Source organism: Eubalaena glacialis, chromosome 1 (assembly GCF_028564815.1).
Source record: "Eubalaena glacialis isolate mEubGla1 chromosome 1, mEubGla1.1.hap2.+ XY, whole genome shotgun sequence".
Classification (NCBI taxonomy): domain Eukaryota; kingdom Metazoa; phylum Chordata; class Mammalia; order Artiodactyla; family Balaenidae; genus Eubalaena; species Eubalaena glacialis.
Genome location: NC_083716.1, coordinates 58,758,088 through 58,783,165, shown reverse-complemented (window position 1 = coordinate 58,783,165; position 25,078 = coordinate 58,758,088). Strand labels below are relative to the sequence as shown.

General features: G+C 38.4%; 1 protein-coding gene across 1 annotated transcript in view; it reads left to right on the top strand.

Annotated features, from left to right (window-relative positions):
- Window positions 1-4,802, top strand: part of LRMDA (leucine rich melanocyte differentiation associated) — a 1,296,919-nt gene extending 1,292,117 nt beyond the window's left edge. Inside the window, exon 11 of the mRNA XM_061180213.1 lies at window positions 4,780-4,802. The gene's annotated coding sequence lies outside the window, so the exon portion shown is untranslated. The remainder of the gene's footprint in view (window positions 1-4,779) is intronic.
- The last annotated feature ends 20,276 nt before the right edge of the window (window positions 4,803-25,078 follow it).

The following is a 25,078-nucleotide window of genomic DNA, read 5'->3' as shown; positions in this document are numbered from 1 at the left end:
GTGTATGTTGAAAACTGTAAAATATTACTGAGAAGTATACAGTGTTCATCTAGAGACTGAATAAATGTTAGAATGTCAAATTTTACAAAATTAATGTGGAGCCTCAATGCAATCACAATCAAAATCCCAAGAGAGTGACAATTTGATTCTAAAATTTATGGAAGTGGAAAGCCCAACATAGTCAAGGCTATTTTGAAAGTGTTGATCCTTGGCGTGTAATACTAGTTAGCAAGCCTTTATAGTAAAGCTACAGTAATTAAAAAACAGTGTGCTAGACATATAGTTTAATGGAATAGACAGTCCAGAAATAGCATTGCACCCATATGGTTGATTGATTTTGAACAAATCTGCCAAGGAAATACAATGGGAGCAAGAAAATTCTTTTCAACAAATGGTGCTGAAATAATTGGACCTCATAAACCTCAACCCTAATCTCACACCATATACAGTGAATAACTCACTCATCATAGATCTAAAACTGTACAATTTCTAGAAAAATTTAATGAAGAAATCTTAGTGGCCTGGAGTTAAACAGAGCTTTCTTGATATGATTCATGCTGTTTTTGTGTCCTAAGAAAAAAACTGTAGTTTCACGAAAATTTAAGGAACACACTGGAATAAAACCTACATAAGGAGGCTAAAGACGTGTACTTTGAAAACTGTAAGAAACTAATGAAAGAAGTTGAAGATGACACAAACAGATGCAAAGATATACTGTGTTCTTGTATTGAAAGAATATTGTTACAATAACCATACCACCTAAGGCAAGCTGCAGATCCAGTGCAATCTCTATGAAATTACTAATGGCATCATTCACAGAACAAAAAATTTTACAATTTGTATGGAAACACAAAAGACCCCAAATAGCAATCTTGCAGAAGAAGAACAGAGCTGGAGGAATCAAGCTCCCTGACTTCAGACTATACTACAAAGCTACAGTGAGCAAAACAGTATGGTACTGGCACAAAAACAGAAATATAAATCAATGGAACAGGATGGAAAGCCCAGAAATAAACCCACACACCTATGGTCAATTAATCTACAACAACAAAGGAGGCAAGAATATACAATAGAGGAAAGACAGCCTCTTCAACAAGTGGTACTGGGAAAACTGGACAGCTGCATGTAAAAGAATGAAATTAGAACATTCTTTAATACCATACACAAAATTAAACTCAAAATCAATTTAAGACCTAAATGTAAGACCAGATACTATAAAACTCCTAGAGGAAAACACAGGCAGAGCACCCTTTGACATAAATCACAGCAAGATCTTTTTTGATGAGTCTCCTAGAGTAATGGAAATAAATAAAAACAAATGGGACCTAGTTAAACTTAAAAGCTTTTGCACAGTAAAGGAAACCATCAACAAAGTGAAAAGACAAACTACAGGCTGCGAGAAAATATTTGCAAACAATGCAACTGACAAGGGATTAATCTCCAAAATAGTACATGCAGGTCAATATCCAAAAAAAACAACCCAATCAAAACAATCAAAAAATGGGCAGAAGCTCCTCTAAGTAGACATTTCACCAAAGAAGACATACAGATGGCCAAAAAGCACATGGAAAGATGCTCAACATCACTAATTACTAGAGAAATGCAAGTCAAAACTGCAGCTACCTCATACCAGTCAGAATGGCCATCATCAAAAAGTCTACAAACAATAAATGCTGGAGAGGGTGTGGAGAAAAGGAAACCCTCCTATGCTGATTTGGGGAATGTAAATTGGTACAGCCACTATGGAGAACAGTATAAATAGAGCTACCATATGATCCAGCAATCCCACTCCTGGGCATATATCCAGAGAAAACCATGGTTCACAGGGATACAGGCACCCCAATGGTCACTGCAGTGCTGTTTACAATAGCCAAGACATGGAAGCAACCTAAATATCCATTGATTGATTGATAGATGAATGGATAAAGAAGATGTGGTGTATATATATATATATATATATATATATATATATATATATATACACACACACACACGTATACACATGTATGTTTATGTACACACACAATGGAATATTACTCAGCCATAAAAAATAATCACATAATGCCATTTGCAGCAACATGATTGGATCTAGAGATTATCATACTAAGTGAAGTAAGTCAGACAGAGATAGTCAAATATGATATCACTTATATTTGGAATCTAAAAAGATGATACACCTGCAAGCTGTGCAGCATGGCCAAAAATAAATAATAAAATGCAAAATAATGGCTATAAAAGATGATACACATGAACTTATTTATACAACAAAAACATACAGACTTCAAAAACAAACTTACGGTTACCAAAGGGGAATCATTGGGGGAAGGATAAATTATGAGGTTGGGATTAACATGTACACACTACTATATATAAAATATAATCAACAAGGACCTACTGATAGCACAGGGAACTCTGCTCTGTATTCTGTAATAACCTATATGGGAAAAGAATCTGAAACAGAATGGATATATGTATAACTGATTCACTTGCTATACACCTGAAACCTACACAACATTGTGAATCAACTATACCCCAATATAAAATAAAAATTAAATTTTAAAAAAAGACATAATCACCTAACTTTTGACAAAGGTGCAAAGGCACTTCAATGGGGAAAGAGTAGTCTTTCCAATAAATAGTACTGAAACAACTGGACATCTCTCTTTACACATAGACACCTCAAGAAGAAAACTAGTATGATATACATTGGTTATGACCTTTTAGGTACAAAAACCAAAAGAATGATCCATGAAAAAATGGCTAAGTTGGATGTTATTAAAATTAAAAACTTGCTCTGTGAAATACATTATTAAGAGAATGAAAAGCCACAGACTGCTAGAAAATATTTGCAAATCACATATCTGATAAAGGACTTGTATCCAGAATGTACAAAGAATTCTTAAAACTCAGCAATAGGGGCTTCCCTGGTGGCGCAGCGGTTGAGAATCTGCCTGCCAATGCAGGGGACACGGGTTCGAACCCTGGTCTGGGAAGATCCCACATGCTGCGGAGCAACTAGGCCTGTGACCCACAATTACTGAGCCTGTGCTCCGCAACAAGAGAGGCCGCGATAGTGAGAGGCCCGCGCACCGCGATGAAGACTGGCCCCCGCTTGCCACAACTAGGGAAAGCCCTCGCACAGAAACGAAGACCCAGCACAGCCATAAATAAATAAATAAACCCAAAGTTTAAGAAAAAAACAAAAACTCAGCAATAAAAAATAAGCCAATTAAAAAAGAGTAAAGTATCAAGCACATCAGCAAAGTGGATATACAAATGGCAAACAAGCGTATGGAACGACACTTCACAGCGTATGTCATTAGGGAAATGCAAATTAAGACGGCAATGAGATACCACTATCAAAACAAGAATGAGCTATCACTACACACCTATTAGGATAGATGAAACAAAAACCCCAAAACAAAGTCTGACGACTAAATGCTAGTGAGAATGTGGAGCAACAGGAACTCTCATTCATTGGAAACAAGTTGGAAGGTTTCTTCCTTCGTTTTTTAAACAAAGCATATTTGAATTGTGGTAAAATATACATAACATGAAATTTACCATTTTAACAATTTTAAGTGTATAGTTCAGTGGCATTAATTGAGGATATTCACATTATTATGCAACCATCACCACCATTCATCTCCAGAACTTTTTTCATCTTCCCAAACTGAAACTCTGTATCCATTAAAAATTTATTCCCTGTTCCTCCCTCCCTCAAACATCATTCTCCAAGAAAAGAAACTAGGGCTTCCAGGAGAAATGACAGCTTTGAAAGCCAAGGCAAGGATAAACAGGATGAGCATGGAGCATCTTACAGTGTCAGAAAGTAAGGAAAACAAAACAAAAACCAGTAGGGTATGTCAGAGGGACACAGGAGCCAACTGAAAGAGCTCCCAATGTCCAAAGCTGAAACCTTGAGCAATAAAATAAATAACATGTATTAGAATATAACCCAATGTATAAATCTAAACATAAATATCTATGAGTCTATAGTGATGTAATAAATAATTTAATTAATTAATAAGAATAGGCAAATCTCCCATACAGAAGAATTCCTGACAATTTATGTAGTTACTCTCTCATCAAGTAGGTGGAGCATAATTCCCCACTCCCTTAATTGTGGGAGGGACTGACTTCCCTCTAAATATAGTACAGAAAAGTGAGGGGAGTAACTTTACAGTGGAGAAAGTTGACAAACACTACCTCAGCCATGTGATCAAGTTTAACATCTTGAGTGATAAATAATATGGGTAGCATATGCACTTAATATGATGTGAAAAAGCTATCACTTTACAAACACTGTGGTCTTCCAAGAACCGGTAAGCCCAATGCAATCAAGAGAAGAAAAAAAAAATCAGACAAACCCAACTTGAGAAGCATGCTACTCAATACCTGACCAGTATTCCCCTAAAGTGTCAAAGTCATCAAAAACAAGAAATATTTGAGAAATTGTCATACTCTAAAGAGCTCTAAGGAGTCATTAGGACCAAAGGTAATGTTCTATTCTAGATAGAATCCTGGGACAGAAAAGGGACATTAGGTAAACACTAAGTAAATCTGAATAGTTTGCACTTTAGTTAGCAATCATGAGTCAACATTGGTTAATCAGTTTTGACAAATATACTAAAGTAAGATAGTTAGTTCTGCTCTAGAACATGAATGATTATGGTCTTTAAAACATGATATATTAATACTAACTTTCCATATTCAACCCCCAGAAGTTTAATAAATGCAGTAAACTATCAAAAATAAATGATCTCTTTTTTCTTTCAGAATCCCATTTCTCATTTCCTCAAGGTCCAATTCCTCACAAGCCAGGACTATTCAAGCACATCCCAAACCCATAGTCATTCGTACTGTGACCCAGTTGAACAGAGCTATTGGTTTCCCTACAAGTTTTCCTTCTGTAGATCTTTGTGAAAGCTTGAACATCAAGCTTTGTGAAATGACTCTGATTCTTCACCATATCTGTATCTTGTTCAGTGGAGGACATGTAGTCCTGGAGCTGATCATAGAATCCATTTCAAAAATAAGCAGAGAGAGAGAGAAAGTGACTCCAAGCAAAATGTCCCTGACATTTCTTCATTCCAAGAAGGTATTTTTACCATAAGAAGAAATCATAGATTACTGGAGTTGGAAAAAGCCATGGATAAGATCCTTGTACTGGATGTAGAGATCAAGCCCCATAGAGATTAAATGACTTGCCCAAGGTCACAGTTTGTTAGTCTCTTAGAAAAATAATAATTTTTTCTAAAATAGGATGCTTCTCACATTTTAGTCTTTTACTGTACTTAGCAAATTTAACCTTTTCCATGCAGCTGTTGAGATAACCTACTGGTTGTATAAGCTACATCAATACAAGGGACATATCTCAGAAAATGCCCCCAGACTGCCTCCCTTTTCATTATTGAAAACCACGAGATGAAACTCTTTAATAACTCACTGCACAAGAGGACCATTACTGTCAGCATATACCACTCAGCCATATATTATAGCTTTTTACTTCTCCACACAAAATTGCCTTGAAATTTACATTTGCTATAAAGGATTCAAGTCCATCACCGTTAATTTCCCTCTACAAATTATGTTTAATTATCACCTCTTTCCACCTATAAAGAAGCCCCTCTTGTACTTCTGTCTCCATATAGCTCTCAAGAAGAGTTTCCCCAGCATGAATCTTTGATGGTGATTTTATATCCCTTACATGCCCTTCCTTGTCAAGCTCACACAGCCCACTTAGAGATATGGAAATGAATGGCTTGCCTGGCTCCGCATTTCCTGCATACATATGAAATCTGGTCTCCCTAAGCAGGAGAAAAAGAGGAACATTTTCCAGCTTTAGCCTGTGGACAATTAGGCTAGAAACATCCCATTCTAAGATTCAAAGACGCTTTGAAAGTCTATCCATGATTGATTGCTTAACAGGTCATATACTACATCTAATCTTTCTGATGCTTCAAGAATCATCTTTATTCTCTCCCTCAGTTGGGAGCCCTAGAAGAAATCAGTTTAAGGGAAATATTGAGAAATCCAAAAATTATATTTTACTATTTTTTTCATTTAATTTCTATGCTTCCTTAGTACCATATAAAGAGCATGGTCTTCAGAGTCAAAAATATTAGCAGTCAAATCATAACTCTACCAAAAATTTACGTAACTTCAGGCAAATCGCTTATCTCTGAGTCCCTGTTCTCTCAACCTTAAACATAAAGCTATTTTAAGTTTAACTAAGATTAGCATGTATTATGCTTGGCACATTCAAGGAATTCAAATGTTAATTGTCCCCTTCCAGATTCAATGAAGCAGTATTTTTGTCTATAATCTACTGTCTGCAACTGATGGAAACTCAACTCAAACTAGCTGAAGCTAAAATGGAATTCACTGACTCACATAACCAGGAAGTCCTGGCATGTCTTTGGCTCTGGACATAGCTGGATTAAACTTCCCAAACACTGTCACCATGGCTCTTGACTCTGTTTATCTTTGCTTGGAGTTGCTCTGAACATAAGCACTGACCAAATGACTGGCAAAATAGCTAGTATAAGTTAAAGATCTTCAGCCCCCTCTCTTAGTAGACCCTCAGTGAAGAAAACTGTCTCCTACTATTTACATATCAAGTTCAGGGAAGATTCTAATTGGCCCTGCTTGAATCACGTGCCTGCCTCCCATATGTGACCAATGGGAAGGGACTACTCAGTTTGGCCAACCTGGGTAAGGACCTACCATTGTGGTAGAGAACAAAGTGCCATGATTTATAGTCATAGGATTAAATGGAGTGAGGGATCCTGAAGAAACCAGAAGAGGGACAATTAAAATAATACTGGGAGAAAAAAATTAAATAAATGACAACTATAGCTTCCAGTGTGCATTTTTGTCAATCAATAAATAAGTTCTTGGTTTCTTTATTCATAACCAGATTTTCTTTTGCACTCGAGATTGTCTTGTATAGGGATCTGTAGTCTATGTCAGGGATTAGCAAACTACAACCCAGAGACCAAATGTGGCCCACTGCTTGTTCTGTAAATAAAGTTTTATTGAAACACAGCCACACTCTTTCCTTAATGTATTGTCCATGGTTGTTTTGACACTACATTATCAGGGTGGAGTAGCTGCAACAGAGTTCATAGAGCCTGCAAAGCCTGAAATATTTACTATCTCACTCCTTTTAGAAAAAAGTTTTCCAACCCCTGATCTATGTTACAATAACAAGATAATGAGAGAGGCAAAAAAAAAAAAAGAAAGAAAGAAAGCTTACTTAGAATATTTGCTTGAAATAAAATACAAAATTGATGACAATTTTTATGTAATTTGCATCCACAATCTGTTAGTAATAAAAGTATTTTAGAAGTTAGAAAAATATATCTTGCCCAACAAAGTGTCCTCCAAAGAGTAGATGCTCAGGATATATATATATATATATGTATATATGTATATATATATATATTTTAACATCTTTCTTGGAGTATAATTGCTTTACAATGGTGTGTTAGTTTCTGCTTTATAACAAAGTGAATCAGCTATACATATACATATATCCCCATATCTCCTCCCTCTTGCATCTCCCTCCCACCTTCCCTATCCCACCCCTCTAGGTGGTCACAGAGCAACGAGCTGATCTCCCTGTGCTATGCGGCTGCTTCCCCCTAGCTATCTATTTTACATTTGGTAGTGTATATATGTCCATGCCACTCTCTCACTTCGTCCCAGTTTACCCTTCCCCCTCCCCGTGTCCTCAAGTCCATTCTCTACATCTGCATCTTCATTCCTGTCCTGCCCCTAGGTTCTTCATAACCTTTTTTTTTTTTTTTTAAGATTCCACGTATATGTGTTAGCACACAGTATTTGTTTTTCTCTTTCTGACTTACTTCACTCTGTATGACAGACTCTAACTCCATCCACCTCACTACAAATAACTCAATTTTGTTTCTTTTTATGGCTGAGTAATATTCCACTGTATATATGTGCCACATCTTCTTTATCCATTCATCTGTTGATGGACACTTAGGTTGCTTCCATGTCCTGGCTATTGTAAATAGTGCTGCAGTGAACATTGTGGTACATGACTCTCTTTGAATTATGGTTTTCTCAGGGTATATGCCCAGTAGTGGGATACTAGGGAGAAAATATTTGGAAATGAAGCAACTGACAAAGGATTAATCTCCAAAATTTACAAGTAGCTCATGCAGCTCAATATCAAAAAAACAAACAACCCAATCCAAAAATGGGCAGAAGACCTAAATAGACATTTCTCCAAAGAAGATATACAGATTGCCAACAAACACATGAAAGAATGCTCAACAGCACTAATCATTAGAGAAATGCAAATCAAAACTACAATGAAATATCATCTCACACCGGTCAGAATGGCCATCATCAAAAAATCTACAAACAATAAAGGCTGGAAAGGGTGTGGAGAAAAGGGAACCCTCTTGCACTGTTGGTGGGAATGTAAATTGATACAGCCACTATGGAGAACAGTATGGAGGGTCCTTAAAAAACTAAAAATAGAACTACCATGAGACTCAGTATATATTTTTAATACATATTTAACAGCACAACCATCTACTAAATTCACTCAAGCTCCCGAACTAGGAGCTCTCCTTGAAGCATCCTTTTCCCTCACACTCCACTTCATCCATAACTTCAAATCCTCTCAGGTCTACCTTCACACTACATCCTAAATGCCTCTACTTCTCTCCATCTTTCAGCTTCCTCCCTAGTGCAAGCCAACACCATTTCTTGTGTAGACTAATGCATTAGTTTTGGGGATTTTAATAAATTTATTTATTTATTTATTTTTGTCTGCATTGGGTCTTCCTTGCTGTGCACGGGCTTCTCATTGCCATGGCCTCTCTTGTTGCAGAGCACAGGCTCTAGGTGTGCAGGCTTCAGTAGTTGTGGTGCACGGGCTTAGTTGCTCCACAGCATGTGGGATCTTCCCGGACCAGTGATCGAACCCGTGTCCCCTGCATTGGCAGGTGGATTCTTAACCACTGCGCCACCAGGGAAGTCCCTGCATTAGTTTTGTAATGGTCTCCCTGCTTCTATTCTTCCTCATCTATACTCCATAATCCCTTCAACATCCAAGTTGGACCCTTTTAAAAACAAATCAGGTAATATTGCTTTCCTCCCTAAAGCCCTCCAATGGCTTCCCACTTTGCTTTGACTGAAACCCAACTTGTTGTCCTTGGACTGCAAGTCACTACGTGAACTGGTCCCTGCCCACCTCTTAGCCTCAAACAGATTCACTCTAGCCCCTCTGCCCCACTCCAGCTATGAAACACTTCTTTGGTTCCTAGAATATGCCGTGTTCATTCCCTTTTAGGACTTTTCCTTCCCTCCTTCTGCCTGGAACTTTCTGCTCCCATCCCCACATGGCTGGCTGATTTTGCCTAGTAATTCAGGAATCCAAAGGTTACCTCTTCACTCGAATAAAAGATATTTTCCCATAACTTTTATAGATTATATTGTGGTATTAAAAGTTATGTTCTGTTTTCTAACTGGTTACCACATACATTATGAGATTTGCATTTTGTGTAATTACAAAGTAATTGACATCCATAACCTTACTGGTTATGACTTATCATCACATGTTAATAGCCTGACTTTCTAACATGATCTAGGTGGTGATTGGAGCGATATGAACATAATGATATATGCTAGGTGAATGACTCTTTTAATGAGATGTAGCAATACGATATTCATTTATTATTTTCATAGACTTTGACTAATTGTTTCATAATTAGCTCCAGCTCATTTACAGGTTTTGTGAGCTTGTTGTTGAAGTTAACAATCATTGGCTAAAATAGATTTGACGCTGATATGTACTATGAAAATATGGGTCTATATAGTCTGTTTAGATAATTCAATGAAGCTGTATATTTTGACCCAGGAGCTTTTGACTTCATGTAACTCAGACAAAAAAAAAAAAAAAATCATCATGATTAAAACATCAAATCTTATGACTTTTTAGAATATTGTGAGACAGGAGGTATTTACAGATTTTCTGTTATAGGACATAGAGTTTTAATTGACACTGAATAAACTTTGATCTAACAGGGTGTTAGCACTACATAAAAAAAGCTTTTATTGCACTATGACTGACCTCTGCCGGTTCATAGTTATTCTGAATAGCCACAGGTTGAAATGAGTATATTAATGGAGGTTAAAACTAATATTTAAATCCATACCTTTTGGACTTCAGCCAAGTGCTAGCCACCTTACTGAGTATGTCAACCCCATATTTGTCCACAAAGACATTTTGACGACTTGGTGAAATGCCATTTTAAAAAAATCCAGATACAAATGCTTGATCTACAAACAATATTAAAAACAGGAAATGGGGTTTGCCTGTCATGATTTTTTCTTAATGACCCCATCTTAGGTCCTGGTGGGAACTGCTTTTTCTCCTCAATGCTCATAAAGCAGCTTGTAATTTTAATCAAAAATATCTCAGATCTGTAGTTTGTCATGCCTTTCAAGAAAACCAGATGTTGTCTCTCTCTTATCATCTAGCACTTCTCTTAATGTTAGGGATCTTATTTGGAAGCTGCCTTCATTCCTCAGGATATAAGGCCAACCATAAGGAGCTATGCACTCAGATAGAATCACAGCTCACCTCCTACAATCTTGCTAATTATCTAGGGTCTTAGTTGCCACACACTCAGTACTGCAGATTTCAGTATGAAAACAAAACAAAACAAAACATTTCTTTGACCAAAAATACCAAAGAAAATGTGAGTTTTGCCCATTATATGCATTGTTATGAAAAGAGTCAAAGAAAGAGCTCTAGACATTTGGGAAAAAACCTTAGCCTTGTCACTACATAGAATTTGTAGCATTTTCCCCACCATGGAGTCTCATCAGGTGATTGCTTCTCTTACATAAACTGAGAGCCACATGTCTACCACTCACTGATTAACTGCAGAGACAGAGCTTTAATGGTAGACATTCCTGTAGTTTGAGTCATCTGTGTGTGTGTGTGTGTGTGTGTGTATGTTTTAATAAATATGTGACCAGTTTGGGGCAGAGAAGAGGAGAATCCCTCAACAGATAATGAATCTAGTTTCCATAAATGGATGAAAGCTTGGCAGTTTTGGTTTTTTTTTTTTTCCTCACCTCTACTTCCCCCTCCTAAGCTCTAGCCCTTCTCTTCTCCCAAGGGCGGGTCATGTTGCCCGTTAATGGTTGCCCCAATTTCCCAAAGAGACACTTCCAAACCCCATACATAAAACTTTGTTCTCCTAATTTTTTTTTTTAATGACAGACTCTTACAAAGGAGCTACTAGAAAATTTTGTAAAAAACATTTCTAAGGACCTTGTTATGTATTGCCAAAATGGCATTCCATTTATTCATCTCAGAACGGAGATCTCCTGTGGTTACAAAGTTTAACTCCCAGGACTGAGAACTCAAGACAGTTCTAGCAACATGATTTTACTCTTTCTTCCTGGAAGTTGTTGCCCACGAAGATAAGGCTATAAAGCAATAAATCACTTCACTGTTAGCTTCAGAACTTGTCTGAAAACTAAGTTATATGAATAATTAATTTGCCCATCTAGATAAACAGACCTTCTTGTCAAAACAATAGATTGTTCACAGGAGCAAACAGCTCACATATCAAACTATTTTTACTATTTTTACTTAGAAGACTTTCTTAAAGATCCTTATCTTGCAGCGCTCACCAATCTTAAGCTCTTGCATCATACTTTGGCCATTCCCTATCAGATCTTCACACTAAACCTGCCTTAAACCACTTGAGCCCAGATCCTCAAATTGTAGAGATTTCTACCCATGACCATCCTCTTTTGTGCCATGACTAAGACTCTGTTGGGGTACGGTCTCCCTTACTGCCATAGGTTTAATCAAGTTAGCTTTGCTTAAGCCTCAGTTTATTCTAGTGACGTTTTGGCAAGTCAAAGTCAAAGCATCCAACAAATATGTATTAACTCGCTTTTTTGGGCTAGATATGGGGGACTGAGTGTTGACTAAAGGTGACAACAGTCCGTGTAATCCTGGGAGGGAAAAATATATTTGTCAAACCATTACAAATATATACATTTCCATTGTGATTAGTGTTATATGGGACAGTTATAAGGTGTTGTGAGAGCAAATAAGTAATTGACAAGTAAGTAATCGAATAATGTGACACTTTCAGGGAGAATAAGATGAATGCATTGAGTAAGTAATGTTTGATCTGAGATTTCAAGGATGAGTAAGTCTCAACTAGGAAAAGATGGAGAGAAAGGGGTAGAGGAAGAGAAAGAATGGAAGGGAAAAGGGATAAACACGGAATAAGGGGAGGAGCAAGGAAAATGGAGGAGGGGGGAGACTAAGGAAGAGGGGAAAGGGGGAAGAGGGAAGGGAGAAGAGGCGGGAAATGAAGAGGAGGAGGAGGAAGTGAGAGGGAGGGGAGAGAGGGGAAGTCGGAGAACTTTCTAGGCATATGGAAAATCTGTGTGAGGACAACTGAAAAAAATAAATAAATAAATTCCCCTCATCCTAGAACAGAGAGCAAAGGGAAAGCAATATAAGGTAAGACTGGGGAGGTCAATAGGAACAATATGTAGGCATATAGACCAGAAAAGTCGTACAATTTAACCTTCAACCTTAAGTGTATGAGAGTGTCTGCTTTATCATATTTTCACTAACATTAAGTATTATCATATTTTCATCTTTGCTAACTTGATCCATGAAAAATATCCCATTATCTTAATTTTTAATCCTTTGTTTACTGGTGGATTTACAAAGAAAAGCTAATTTAACATTTTTATTTCCTCCATTATAACTCATCTCTTCGTTTCTTGACCTTAATATAACCATTAAGATTCTTGTTTTTCTATCTATTTGAACAAGATTTTATATATTGTGATATTAGCCTGTCAGCATAATTTTTACAAATATTTCTCCTAGTTCGTTGTTGGCTTTTAATCTTTGTATTGTTTTATAAATACATAGCAATTTATTTTTATACATTATGAATATTTTTATTTGTGATTTTTCCTTTGCTTTTCTGCTAAGAGAGTCTTTCTTAATCCAAAGATTTAATCACCTAAATATTTTAAAGAGTTTTATAATTTGCATTTCTCCATTTAAATCTTGAAATATTTGGTATTTATTTTGGAGCATATCATCTGTTAAGGATCTAAATATACTTCTTCCCCTTAATAAGTTTCCAGTGGTTGCAGAATTATTCATTGACTAATCTTCCCATCCTCTCTCTACAAGTTCTTGATACCTCCTTTATCATATTTTGCCTTTTCAAATACTAGCTAGAAGTTTTTATAAAGTCACCTATTCTACTTAGTCTGTTTGTTTATCCCTAGGGCTACAGTGATTTAATTATTGGAGCCTCACAGTAAGTTTTAATATCTGGTTGCAGCCTGTCCCAGCTCTCACCTGGTTATTCCTCCAGTAGCACTTTAGAATAACAGTATCAAGTTCTGAAGAAACAAATCCTTTTGAAATGTTAATTTGCAGGTTGTTAGCAGGTCCACCTTCTTATACTCTAATGCCATTCCACACACTTCATGTAGCACATACATTATTTAGCCTGCTAATTCAGGTTTCCAGAGCTGTAATTAGAAATACTAATACCCAAAGACCTGTATTTGAGGTCAGATTTCACCACTTTCAGCATCTACTTAAGGATGCCTTCTGATTTCTGCTTTCCCATGTATAAGATGGTGGGCCCTGTGCATCACGTGACACTATCGCGAGGATGAAATCATGTATGAAAAAGCTTTTGTGAGCAAGAGGTCAAGGTAAGTGCTAGAGTCTGGAGCTAGGCTAGGCCTTCCTCTTGTGGCCATGACTGGGCCACAGTTACACCAGCCTCTTCATCTTCATCACCTTACCCGGCCTCTTCAGCCTAAAACCTCCCAATTGTCAGGATCAAGTTTTGTAATTAATATTGTAAAGGCAAATACCTCAATGCTTAAACGGTACTACAATGTAATCCTGCTATAAAGTGAAGAGCCTTAAAAACAAACAAAACAGTGGCCCCTCAACCTGAAAGAGCTTGGATTTGAGGACATTGAGTTTTCTCCATGACCAGAGGGGAGAAAATGATGGTTTCCTGTGTGCCCATTCTATGTGGAGAAAGGAAGAGACATGGGCCTGCCATGAGGTCCGGCAAATAGCTAACAGAAAAAAGAAAAGAGCAACAGGAGAGGCCCCTTTAAAATTCATCCGGCCCCCTCACCTAGGGGGCAGAGATGAATTTCAAAGAAGATGAAATTCCCTACCCTTTCCTAGATGGGATCTCTCTTCCTCCAGCCCAGAGTGCTGTTTGCCCAAGTCCAGCCTTACAGGAAAGCGGATCCCAGAGAGGCATCCCTGAAGGCACAGCCACCCTCCCCTCCTCTGAGGCTGGGCTCCAGGTTGTCACACACCCCAGCAAACCCCAACAAGTTAATTTGTAATCTTAGGGGGAAAATGATGGTCACACTATGTTTGTCACTGAGCACTCTCCCTGCCAGTTTTAACAGCTGATTAGTTAGCACCACTGGAATCGATCTGCATCAGTTCCACCTGCATGCACCCACCAGGAACCACTTTATTGTAAATCAATCATTCTGCAAACATCTCACAAAGGGGCCAGGCTTTGCTAACAAGCTGTCCCTTCCTGCTGCCTGTTGGCAGCGCCCAACAAATGAGGAGTGTGATCAACATTTATTCAAAAATTCTCTCTTCAGGGTCTTTTGAGCCTGGGCAGGGGTTAGAGAAGCAGGAATGGATTGGGGCTTCTGAATACAAACACATGCACAAGGTTGTGGATTGGTCTCCCCGGAACCAGGGCCAAGGTTTGACCAGACCCTTCCTTTAAAAAAAAAAAAAAAAAGGGCAAAAGTTTTGAGTAGACAATTCACAAAAGAAGATATGTGGATGGCCATAAGGACATGACAAAATGCTCAATATCATTTGTCATCTTGGAAATGGAAATTAATGCCTCAGTGATATACCTACACCACCACCAGAATGGCTGAAAAGACTGACAACACCCAACGTCAGTGAGGATGTAGAGCAAACTGAACTTTCAAACATGGTGGGCGAGAGTGTAAAATGAGATAACTACTTGAAAAAAGGGTTTGCAATTTCTTATAAAACTAAACATACGTATACCCTATCACCAGCAATTTTACTCCTATTTATTTACCCAAGATAAATGGAGGGATATGTGCACACAAAGACCTGTACGCAGAAATTCACAGCAGCTTCATGCACAATAGCCAAAATCTGGAAACAGCCCAGGTAATCATAACCAGGTGAATGGATAAACAAACTATGGTATATCTATACATAGGGAATACACTCAGCAGTAAAAACGACTGAATTACTGATACACACAACATGGATGAATCGCAAAAACATTATGCTGAGGGAGGAAACTTACCCGAAAGAGTACCTACTCTATGATTCCATATATATGACACTGCAGAGCAAACCAAACTAATCTATAGTGGGGAAAAAATTGTAATATTGATTGCCCCTGGGGAGGTGGGGTTGTAGATTGAGTAGGATGTGGCATGAGGAAACTTTTTGGAGTAATGGTCATATTCTATACCTTGATAGGGGTTTGGATTACACAGGTGTATGCAGATGTCAAAACTCAGTGGAGGATCCACTTAAGATTTCTACACTACTGTATGCAAACTTTACCTCAAAATTCACAAGTAAGAGAGAAACATAAATAAATATTAAATTTAATTAAGGCTATGTGTGCTGAAGTATTTGGAGTGAAGTGTACCAAAGTCTGCAACTTACTTAAAATGCACTTTAATGTTAAGATGGATTGGTAACTGGATAGAAGGATGGACAGAGGGATAGATGTGACATGAAGCAAGTGAAATAAAACCTAAGTACGGGTGAGGGGGTTATTCACTGTAAAATCCTTTTAACTTTCTGTATGTTGGAAATTTTTTCATAATAGTATGTCGTGAGAAAAGAGAGAGAAGAGATAGAGGGTCTTCCTCACCTGGTCAGCATTAATAGCACACAGGGGCTTTGTGCCTTGTCTGAGTGTCCCATGGTCTCTAAATCAGTCTTTACCCTATCCACTGACTAAATAAAATGATTAAATTTTGACTACCCAGAAGACAAACCTGCCAGGTATAACACTGGGAACACACTCCTAAGTGAAAAAAAAATGTGCAGGAAATATTATAATTGGTTTCCAAGAGCCTTCTATAAAACAAGTTCAACTCTTTAATTAAGGAGACGGGACAAAAGCATTTTGTCTTGAGATATTTTCCCTCTAGCTTTGTGGCTTCTATGTGAATCTCAGTATGTGGGCAGGAAAGCCGGAGAAAACTGTGCTCCCATTCTGGGTAAGGGAGAGCTCTATTGTTTGAGTTTGGTTAGAAGGCATGAAGGTCATAACCTGATTTTGCCAAATGTGGTCCAGACAGCCTCATGCAGGAACCGCTCAGCTCATTTGCTGACAGATGATTGCATTGTCAGCGCTGCATGGTTGAGGGTAATTGTGTGATGATGACTCCCCTGTAAACCTTACATCAGAAGGCAAAACTCTGGGCGTAGTGTGAGCAGTGGGGAAGCGGAGAATTGGACTGCAAGGGAGAGCAGCTGAACGCCTATGGTCCATCGACTTCGATGGGGGTTTGTGGAGGCACATAGGGGAGAACCACTGGCTCACTGGGGAGACAGTTATGGTAATACAACATCACAAGGTAATGGTTACAAGATAACATGGTTACAAGAACCCTTGGATTGATTAGGACTTGGCAACCGAGGTGGAGCAGGATTTAAGGAGGCAGTAGGTGTGTTAAGACTGCTTGTACTGGTTTAGGAGTTAAGCACCCGGCTGCTAAATTTAGCTTTACCTGGGTTCAAGTCCCAGCTGGCCATTTACCAGCTCTGTGACCATGGGCAAATTGTTCTAACTCTCTAGGCCTCTGTTTTACTTTATCTGCAAAACGATTTAAATAATTGTAGCCCATGTATGGTTATCGTGAGGCTTGTGAGCAAGATAAAAAGCTGAGAATAATGCCAGGTGTGTGATGGCATCGTGTCAGTGTTCACTGTGACTTGAGGCAAACTGCCCTTCTTCTGGGCCTTGGGCCGTCTTGAGTTACAGTAATACAGTGTTAGGCTTCAAATATTACTCTCTGTTGCTTGGCTACTGTCAGCCCTCCATTCCAGTTGGATATTCTTGTTCTGGGCATGGGCCATAACTTATCAGGGTATAAATGCAAGATATGAGCAAGTCTGTTTTAGGCTGAGCAAGTACATCTTGAGGATTCTTTTGGAGAATGAAGGCACAGGGTCCCTAAACTTCTGGGTGCTTATCAAACATTTCTAGGCCTTAGCTTTCTCTTGTTAGACTAGGGATAATAATGCCAGATTTTGCAGAGTTATTGTGAGAATGAGGACAATAAATTAAAAAGTGCCTGTCACCATACCTGGCTCATAGTAATTGCTTGATAAATCATATTTGCATATATATATATATACACACACACACATTTATTGAGCAATTAGTATATGCATACATATATAAAACATAAATATATACACACATATAGCTGTAGTAATAATTATCATATATAGTTATAACCAGATGAATGAGGGTTGCAGGTGAATATTTATCTAGATATATGAGTACCCTTTTCTTCAGGCCTAGGCAACTTAGAAAGCAAGGATCCAGCAAATGATCCATTTACATATGTTTGGTAAATTTTATTTAATTCTACCTGATTCTATTTAAAAGCTATATATATTGTGGTAATAAAACTTATGAGATATTTAATACTCCATGTAGAGCAAAGGTTAAAAGAAACAATTTTCTGTGACGCACCTATTAATAGTAATAGATTGGTAGTGGTTGTTCTGATATTGATGGTAACACAAAATACACAAAGTATTTCCCAGTTTAACAATGTATGTTCATTCAGATCCTTCTCCTTCTGAACATGTTAAAACCACCAAGAAAAATAACATGTAATCTTACTTCTACATATGGCAGATGAGCAAATTGAGAACTCGGGAAAACATGGAACTTCACTCATTCTTTCATTAAACATGTTTGGTAACCCGTCCTGTGCCCAGCATAGTGCACTGAGTTTAGGGCACAAGCAGGACTAAGTCATTATAACTGTGGACAGGGGATTAAAATCTAGGTAACATAGTGTTTTTCCAGGTCCCACCAGATATGCCCTAAAAATAAAAGTCTCCGGTTCAAAAAAATAAGTGAATTGCAACATACTGCTTATGCCCCTGGTGGAGATTTGCAATGCATGTGGGCATATTAAATGTTCTAAGAAGTCCTAGGAAATGTTCACTATTTAACTCTGCACTTCAACAATTATTTGACCACAGAATCTTTTTGCCAACAAGACGTATTCATATAATCTGGGAATTCTGTACTAGACGAGGACAGACATACACACACATGTGATGGCATATGACAAAGGCTGGGACAGCTTGGTGGCCTGAGCAGCCTGAAATCAGGACAAGGGAGTCAGATCTGCCTCTCTGCATTAACCAATGGTTCAAGAAAGCTCCCACATTTGAGCCAAAGTCCTGTAGCCAAATGATGGAAGTACCGGAACCATCCCAGAGCACCTTGAACCAGACTACAGTGTTTCTAACAAGAAAAGACAGACTTTCCGTGTTTACTCTTCACACTCAATAAGTATGATTTTTTAAGGTTTGTGCTCTCTTTGAGAAGTTCGGCATTGACTTCTCAACATGTAAAACAAAGAGGTTGAACTTGGTCATTTCTTACTGCATGCCAGCCTTCCATGATTCTCTGCTTTAAAGGTACACACATTCTGCAGGGTTTCGTTAAGAGCCAGTGGTCCACAGGCCAGCAGAGCAAGGCATTTCTGCCCCAACCCCAACCAAGCTGAAAACCAAAGCTCTTTACAAAGAGGTTGAACTTTTTAATGATGAAATGTATTGATTTAGGCTGAAGAGGATGCCAAATTGCATCATAACGGATACCACGAGAAAGAAGCTTCCAGGTTCGATTTGACTGTAATATAGAGTTGGGAACTCAGAAAGCCATAAGATAATTGCTTTGACATCTCCACTTATAAAGGATTTCATCATACCAATGGGTAACTCTGGGTTACTCCAGAACCTAGAGTTCTGTTCAAAAGAAATACAAAGAAATAGACTCAAGGACATAGAAAACAAACTTATGGTTACCAAAGGGAAAAGCAGGGGAGTGGGGGAGATAAATTAGGAGGTTGGGATTAACACATACACAGTACTATATATAAAATAGGTAAACACACTACCATATATAAAATAGGCAAACAACAAGGACCTACTGTATAGCTCAGGGAACTATACTCAATATCTTGTAATAACCTATAATGGAAGAGAATCTGAAGAAGAATATATATATATAAAATATATATATAAGATATATTTAACTGAGTCATTTTGCTGTACACTTGAAACTAACATGACATTGTAAATTAACTATAATTAAAAGAAAGAAATACAAAGAAGAGGTACATGTGTGAGTACCTTGTAGCCCCACGCGTATAAGCAGCACTCCCATGCAACCATCCTCCTGTACAGTCTTCACAGAGATCATTAGCATATATGGGATACCTCCTTACTCAAACTAGGGTCTCTAACTCCATAGGCTGACTACATATTCTCAGGAATTCATAAAAGGAGATTAAAAGAAGATAAAAAGAAGATCCTGAGGAAAAAGAACAAAGCAGGAGGCATAATGCTCCTAGACTTCAGACAATACTACAAAGCTACAGTAATCAAAACAGCATGGTATTGGCACAAAAACAGACATATGCATCAATGGAACAGAAAAGAGAGCCCAGAAGTAAACCCACACACCTATGGACAGTTAATCTTCAACAGAAGAGGCAAGAATATACAAGACAGTCTCTTCAGCAAGTGGTGTTGGGAAATTTGGACAGTCGCATGTAAATCAATGAAGCTAGAACACACCCTCACACTATACACAAAAATAAACTCAAAATGATTTAAAGACCTAAATATAAGACAAGGCACCATAAAACTCCTAGAAGAGAACACAGGCAAAACATTCTCTGACATAAATCGTACCAATGTTTTCTTAAGTCAGTCTCCCAAGGCAATGGAAATAAAAGCAAAAATAAACACATGGGACCTAATCAAACTTATAAACTCTTGCAGAGCAAAGGAAACCGTAAACAAAATGAAAAGACAACCTACGGACTGGGAGAAAATATTTGCAAATGATGCAACTGACAAGGGCTTAATTTCCAAAATATACCAACAGCTCCTACAATTAAATAACAACAAACAAACAAACAACCCAATCGAAAAATGGGTAAAAGACTTAACTAGACATTTCTCCAAAGAAGACATACAGATGGCCAAGAGGCACATGAAAAGATTCTCAACATCACTAATTATTACAGAAATGCCAGTCGAAACAAGAGTGAGGTACCACCTCACACCAGTCAGAATGGCCATCATTAAAAAGTCTACAAATAATAAATACTGGAGAGGGTGTGGAGAAAAGGGAACCCTCCTACACTGTTGGTGGGAACATAAATTGGTGCAGCCACTATGGAAAACAGTATGAAGGTTCCTCAAAAAACTAAAAACAGAGTTGCCATATGATCCAGCAATCCCACTCCCGTGCATAAACCCAGACAAAACTATAATTCGAAAAGATACATGCACCCCTATGTTCATAGCAGCACTATTTACAATAACCAAGACATGGAAACAACCTAAATGTCCATCGACAGATGAATGGATAGAGAAGATGTGGTATATATATACAATGGAATATGACTCAGCCTTTAAAAAGAATGAAATAATGACATTTGCAGCAACATGGATGGACGTAGAGATTATCATACTAAGCGAAGTAAAACAGAAAGAGAAAGACAAATACCATATGATATCACTTATATGTGGAATCTAAAATATGACACAAATGGACTTATCTATGAAACAGAAACAGACTCACAGACAGAGAGAACAGACTGGTGGTTGCCAAGGAGGGGTGCGGGGAGGATTGGGAGTTTGGGATTAGCAGTTGCAAACTATTATATATAGGATGGATGAACAACAAGGTCCTACTGTATAGCACAGGGAACTATATTCAATATCCTGTGATAAACCATAATGGAAAAGAATATGAAAATATATATATGTTTAATTGAGTCACTTTGCTGTACAGCAGAAATTAGCACATTGTAAATCTACTATACTTCAACAAAATTTTTCTTAAAAAGAATATATATAACTGTCACTTTGCTGTACAGCAGAAATTAAATGCAACATTGTAAATTTTAAAAAAGAACCTAATAAAACAAATATTAACTAATTTAATTCTCATAACATTATTATGAATATAGGTATTATTATCATCCCCATTTCACAGATGAGAAGACCGAGGCAAAGAGGGTTTAGTGATTTGGCCAAGGTCACATAACCAATAAATGGTAGATCTAAGATTCAAACCCAGGAAGTGTGGCTCTTGCATCTATGCTCTTACATAACATTAATAATTTAAGGTAACACAAGGAGGATCTGTGAATTTTTTAAATATATTGCTCAAGTTTGAGAAACACTGTCATAGACCGTTTGATTCCTTGAGCAAAATGTAAAGAAGATTCAGTATAACATTCTTCTTTTTATCTAGAGGGAAAGAGGCAAATATTCTTTGGAATTATTCATTTGTTGCCTTCTAATGTTATTCAAGTTATTTCAATTGTCTCTGATATCCCTATTCAGATTATGAAGAGACAGGGTTAGTGTCCTTTCTGTCTTCAAGGACCCTAGAACAACACTGCACACAGAGTACAAAATTCACCACAGCTTAAATAGGCTTGTATGAGATTTAGACCTAACTGAGATCTAACTGGCTAGAGATCTAACTGGCTAAGCAGAGCTGGGACACATTTCTCTCCTCTCAACACAGGAGGTCCTTAATATGAGACAGCACTGGCCTTTTTGGGCCACTGGGTTGACCCTAAATATCCACGCATATCAAATGCCCATTCCTTTCCTCATCCTTTCCCATTGACCTGGAGAACTCCTACTAAGATGGGAAGACCCAGTACAAACACTGTCTCCCTCCTGGTTCTCTCTGTGAGTTAAGGCGACTCGACTTCCTGATTCTCCTCTGTGCCCTCACTATACTGAGTATCTGCCTCTATTGCTACACTTCTTCCACTATAGTGTAATTAACTTTATTTCTGTTTCAATGACTGGATCCTCAGGGGCAAGAACTATGCCCCATTTATTTTTGTTGCCTTGCATCTAGTGTTATGGGCTGAATTCTATCCCACCCCCCTTTAAATTCTTATATTGAAGTCCCAACACCTCCGAATGTAACCATATTTGGAGATAAAGAGGGCATTAAGTCGAAATGAGGCCAATACAAGAAGAAGAAGAGGCACCAGAGGAACACACAGAGGAAAGGCCACATGAGGACAGAGCCAGAGCACAGCCAGAGCTCAGCCATTCTCAGGGAGACTGGCCTCAGAGCAAACCAGATCTGCAGCACCTTGCTCTTGGACTTCTGGTCTCTAGAACTGAGGAAAAATAAACTTCTGTTGTTTATCACCTCATCTGTGATATTTTGTTATGGCAGCCCTATCACACTAATACAGTTAGTACAAGACGGTCGCATATGATTGGTGCTAAAGATGTAGGTGGGTATATATTTGTATTTACAATTTTTTTATGTTAATATCTACATTTTAAAATAAAAGTGACTTGTCCAAGGCCACAGAGTAAATTGTAAGAGACTGTGAATAGAAAACCAGCCCTCTGCTCATCCACCTCTCAACCCTGCCTTCAACCCCAGGTTTCCGTGATGATATGATTCAATTCACGTGATTTTCAGTTTATGTGAGGACCCTCCAAGAAGTACAATGTTTTGGCTTTGGCATCATCAACTAGATAAACAATTTCTTACATTTTGGGAGAAGATGGCTGACTGATTCGATTATAAATATTAGGATAAATTGAAGTAAAGAATAAAGCAACAGAAGTGTGTGTGTGCGCGGGCACACACATGCACCCACACATGAGCTTGCAAGCAGGCTCTGATGTATATGTGTGCGTGTGTGTGTGTGCGTGTGCGTGTGTGCGTGCACACAATCACACCACAAAATTACACTTATCAGAATCCTCATGGGCTCTTTTTGGAACCACGATCTCATTCATACTTTTAATATTTCCCCCCAGTAAATGTTTGTACTTTAAGCAGCCACTGAAGACAGGAAATGCGGAAGGCTACGATAACCCTCTAAGAGTAGAAAAAAGAGATGGAAAATCAGCAAATGCAGACATCTGGGTTCCTGGCTGGAAGCTAGAGCCAGGACAACCAAACGCCTGAGATCTGACTCATAGGAGGCAGACATGGAGAGAAACATTTGGAGACAGAGCTGGTGGGAGCCACCACAGCACATTTAGGCATCTTCTCTCTGAAGCACACTCATGGCTAAGTTCAGTGCTGCCCTTTCTCAGACTTCAAATGCATTCTAAGTCCAACTCTGCACGCTGTTGAGTCTCAATAAGTATGTGTTGAATGGATGAATGAATCAAAGGAACCGATTTAACTGGGAACACTTTAATGCTGATCATAGAAAAAGGAGGTAGGCTCACATACTAGCCCACAGGAGAGAAAGCAATTCAATTACCGACACTAACAGACAATAAACTCAGGCTAAAACATGGCAATTTTATGAGACACTTGGCTGCAGCAACTTTGCCTTTCTTGTCTTGGTTTCTCCTTTCCCTTTCCACCCCCTATTGACTATGTGTAAGCACCACAGCATGGTATCCCAGCTTTTTTTTCCCCCTGAATCTCCTCATCACTGTGTGGGCTATGGGAAGCCTTAGTTGGCTGATTAGTCATTTGTTTTTCTTTTTCCTTCCCATACAGTTGAATAACTCATATGGTCTACAGGCTTAGGTATTTGGCATTGCAAACACTGCACACAAAATGAATGGGAACCTTATTTGTTTAGAACTGGGACATAGAGTCGGGAAGACGTTTAAAGCACTGAAAGGCCAGAATTTGCCCTGACTCCCTGGTGGTTGAGCAGGTCAGAGAATAAATGTAACCTTAAGATTTCTGCATCCCTGAAAACAGGGCAAAGGCATTCAGTCCAGGGGATTAGCAAGTCTGTTAGTTAACACATGAAAATACCTTCACAATTTTCCCTGCAGGAGGTCGGAGAAGTGGTAGGGAAGAGGGATTAGTTGGGAGGGAAAAGAACCACGAGGAAAGAAGGATGCTGATTTTTAGAAGCAAAGAGAGGACAAAGTCAGACGCTCTTTGGAATCTGTCTTTTGGATGACTGAGGGTAGGATGGGGCTTTGATCTATATTTAGTCCCCAAAGCTCAAAGCTGCACGGCAACCTTTGTTAGGCCAGAGAGACTCATGTTGGACCCCAGAACAAGGGCAAGAGAGGACAGTGGGAGGGAAGAATTACAGGAGAGAGATGAGGGCTCACAAGGAGGGAGCTGCAGTTGGGGGAAGGGGAACGCTCTCTTTCCCTCCTTTGTGGATATACAGACAAGTCCATCAAACTGGCGGCAGGCTGCAGTGATGAGAAAGATACATAATATGATAAAGCTTGGTAGCAGGCATGTGTGATTGAACAGACCAATGAAGAGATAACATTTGAAAGCTTTACTGCTTGGAAAGCTGTTAGCAAGCTGGTGTCCCCTCCATCATGTTTAATTTTACTTTTACTACCCTTCATTTGCTTTGACGGCTTGATGTTGCCATGGTGCGGTTGGAATTCTCATAAAAGTGCTGTTACCCTTTCAAGATGGCCATTTTTTTCTAGGGTTTATACCACATTTTATAGTTATGTCAGAAGGTTTACTTGGTTTATGAATTCTCCAAGCTCTAAGATTGCTCTCAAAAAACTCCGGGTTGCCTTCCATTCTTGCCGGTTAATTTGTGATCTCTTTGCAATAGTCGCATCGTTGGGTGATATCCTGACATGATTAGAAATGCATTTTTTTGGTTCATGCAAGTAAACAAAGGGCACACAGAGAAACCAAGCCCACTTTTCCTGGGTTAGAAGCCCCTGTATCTATGTAACTGTCTATAT